Genomic DNA, 4,256 nt, shown 5'->3' with positions numbered 1-4,256 from the left:
GTGGGTAGTTGTGTTACTGCTATGCTCACTCCTGACTCGTCACACCTGTGTGTGTGTGCGTGCTATTTTGTCATTGGTTTGTGTGCCCCAGGGATGGTCTCAGTGCTGCTGGAGCTGTTTCCAGGTTTTCTTGAACCCGCGGCCCGAGAAGAAGAAACTCGGCATCATGACAGGACAGCCCGTCTAAGCTCCGCCCACGAGGGTTGGTCGTTCGCAAACCGAACTGAGATTCAAATCAAACGAGGTAGCGTGGAATATCATCATCCAGAATGGCCTTCCCCAGGGACTAAATACCAACATTCCTCACAAGAATGAAATGAACGAAGAGAAAAAGATGATAAGCGATAAGATGATACTACAAGTGCCAAGGTGAAACACAAGTAGCTTCATACCACCAGACGTCGGATATCGGAGTGGGAGCACATACTTCCCATGTGCCGTTTGTACTTATTGTCAATCATGTAGAGCTGTGACTGTAACAAACGGTTGTTTGTCATTAATGTTCTTCTGAGAATATCACCGTGTTGTTGTGTGACCTAGAGATGGCCTCTCCACTTTACATAGCAACCACAGAGGTTACCCCAACAGAAATTCATCACGTCTGTTAAAGTCCATATCATTCCTATGACATGCAAGAAATATCCGAATGTATTTGTGATCACCTGTGAGGATCTAATATCTCAGAAAAATAAAAAATAAGAATTCAAATGTAATCCTGCAAGATTATAAGAGAATCCTATAGGATGGATTATATGTGATATCTTATCAAGAGAAAAGGTTATAGTCCATGATTGAATATCTGATTTTGAGTTCTCAGAATAGATTGGAATATCCAAAAGAGAAGGTTCTTGTGACATTGGTCCATTTTAACTAAAGCAATACAACATTTTACAAAAAGTGGTTTGTTATTCTTGTTTTAAAAAAAAGCCAATTAGAGATGGCAGTGTTGTCAATGCTATTTGATATTGATAATTTTCAACTCCAAAGGAGCAAAATTTAAATGAAGGCTTTGATGTTTTTGGCTATTTCATTTTTAACGATATTGTGGTATTTGGGCAGAAATATGATTAGTTGCATTGTATAATTCCTGTAAATGCAGCATACCTTCAAAAAATGTCCAGTAACAGCCTGACAGCAAATTATTGTTTGCAGTTTCCAAATAGGAGAGCAAATTTTGGACAGCATTGTTGAGCCTGAGGTTGACTTGTCAAAATTTTCTTAAACATGTTAAGCCTTGTTTGTGCCAATGACGAAAGTTGTTTTTCTGTCGCTTTGGATTAAAAAAGATATGTATGAGTTACATATATGATTCAAATATATATATAAAATTATATCCATCTAGTATTTTGTGGGGCTTTAAAACAAATATTCTTGTAGTTATCTGTCAGAGAGAACTTTGGCTCGTGTGATCACTTTTTTTTTTAAGAAATCGATTTTCTGACTAGTAGAGCAATACAGTTGTAATGTATTGTTGTGGATGAGACATCTATGCTTATTGTGTGCAGACCGTGCATAGATGAATACAGTTGAGGGTTTTCTGAGACATTCCAAGAGTCTTATCGCTTTTAGCTCCTTGTTCATATCATGGTATCCTTCAATATAATTAATATCCAAGACTATTTCAAAATTCACATCATACTGGTCTGCTGAATTTCAAGACAAATATCTGATAGTTCTGCTTCTCTTTTATGTCCCCCGGTTACTTCTATCATTCCATGGTATATTGATTTACAAGAGTGGAAAGTGTTTGTTTTGTTTTTTGTTTTGTTTTGTTTACCCTGTATTTCCATTGTAACTGGGTAAGACAGACTTCAAAACAATCAACACAAAGGGCGCCCTCTTGGTGTGGAAGTAGTGGAGCCAGGTTTTCTGAAGTGACTGTGAAATAGTGATATCATGTTACATGTCAGTTTAAACCCACTGGGGACAAGCTGAGTTTCCTTTAACACACATTTTTCATAGACACTTACCACAGGACTAGTTTTCAATGAGTTAAAGCTGTGGAATTACAATATAGAGTTTATTAGTGTTAACCGCTGCCATTCTTCATATTTCTTGTAGACACCCATAACCATGGGCATACTTATTTATAGCCTTTTTTTTCATTACAGTACACCTAAGGCAGGGCTGCACACTAACCTATTTTTTCTACTGGTCTGACCAGTTTTTCCATCTTTTACTGGTCCATTCCTGAAAAAAGTTACTGGTATGACAGCGATTTTTACTTGTCAGGAACTGTCGGACCAGTGCCAGCGTGCAGCATAGCCTAAGGTTAAAAAACGCACTCATTTTTTGAGAAAGAGAGAGACAAAACTGTTCCGCATACATTCCCTTCAAACTGCGATGGTTTTTAGTCCAAAGTGAAGCATTCCTCTTTGTGTTTAACTTTTTTTGTTGTTGTAAATGTGACAAGGAAGAAGCAGAGCTGTGAAGTGCTTTGAGAAAAATGATATCAGATTTCTATTGATAAGTATGATTCTGGTTATTGTCATACCAACCCAAGGAAACAAAATAATCATAGAATATAGAAGTCATCATCGAGAATGATTTGAATTGTTTTTACAGGTGAAGAGCAGATGTTCTTGCCTACACACAGTTCAGATAAATTTCAGATGTCATTTCAGCTGTTATAATTTCAACAAAGTTTTTATTAACTGGAAGAAAAGACCACACAAGCTATTTTCACTTCCCAAAGAAGCATAAATATTTTCGACTGGTTTAGGTCTTATTTTGGAATACATAACTTCTTGTCCTCTGCTAGCTCTCATTTAATGATTTTGACTTAAAATTTAGGAAAAGGACATACTTGCAGTAAAAAGTTGACTATCTTTATTAAAACAGATTAATAAACCAGTGAGCCCTGTATTTATCTGTTGTCAAAAATGTATCGTACTGTGTTAACTTTTGCGCTAATGCATCACTACATAACTGCAAATTTTCATTTTGTACAGATGTGTGACTAATTCATATATCTAAAGAGAAAATCAGAAATATGCAGATGGAAATATGTTTTATTCAGTATTTCAATTCAAGTGTCAGTGCCGAATGCCACAAAGTATTATGCGTTGCATTTGACACGTCTGCAAATGTCTTTGGAAGGATACTTTTATATGATTATACTCATGCATGTGCTTTGGGGAAGGGCAGTTCTGCAGAAATCTTGATGATCTTAGAGAATAAAATGTAATTTTTCTTTCTTTTTTTTCTTTTAATGAATGGCAAATTCATCCCCAAATTGCTGCAAATAGAATCACATAGACACAAAAGCAACTGATCAATGAAATATTGCGATAAAGCAGACAAGTACAAAAAGATGTGTGACTATTCTGTCTCGTTGGATTGTATTCAGATACTGTGTTCTATATATATCGGTTTAAGCAGAATTACTGAAAACCCGTCATGAAAAAATAAAAGGGATATGAAAATGGCAGTGGCATTCCTCATAATGTAAAGTGTTAAAGATCTTTTGAAAACAGCTACAAAGTCAAATGGCCACTTCAGAATTTTCTACAGTCCTCCAATTTTGCAAATGGAGACTATGTTTTAATGGACATTCCAAGTGTGATGAATTTCTTGATAATTTTCCTAAATTGTTTAATGTTAGTTGTTCCTGATTCTTTAGCTTTTATTTGAGAAATATGTTTTTGTGTGCAGTACAGTCTATGTAAATCATTCAATACAGTATGCATGATATGTCTTCATCTGAAAATGGTGTGAAAATTTCAGCTTGTAAAATGTTTGCAGTTTGTCATTGTACCTGTTGACAATACTTTCCTTGTCTTGTGTCTTTTTTTTTTGTTAATATTTATCAAACATTTTATTTTTTGCATTTCAGCATAGTAAGTAAGCTTTGCTACAAATACCAAATTTCCCTGAATTACATCTAATTGATGGAAGCAAACCAGTGTGCATAACACAGACATATTCACAAGTCATTTAATCTTTATATCAATGTGGAATGTCTTCTTTTTCAAAGAAGACATGTACTATATGACGTAAAAATATTACAATGGTACTTTCTGCAATGGTAACCATGAAAGTAATGAATCAATCAAAATGCAATTTCAGGGTGTGAAATTATAACTTATTACTTACATCTGGCAGAAAGCCCCATTTGATTTGCTTCAGTGGTCACAGAGAAGTGGAGATCTTTGGAAAGCATGTCAGGAGTTCCTTTCTTCTGAGTTTTGTAAAGAGATGCGTTGTCCGTTGTATTCATTCCTTACAAATACCAAGTTGTTTATTGTGTTCTCTCA

The sequence above is a fragment of the Diadema antillarum genome, unplaced genomic scaffold (assembly GCF_040938485.1).
Source record: "Diadema antillarum isolate AM-2024a unplaced genomic scaffold, OU_Dant_1.0 seq00001432_RagTag, whole genome shotgun sequence".
Classification (NCBI taxonomy): Eukaryota; Metazoa; Echinodermata; class Echinoidea; order Diadematoida; family Diadematidae; genus Diadema; species Diadema antillarum.
Note: the sequence above shows the minus strand (reverse complement) of the source record.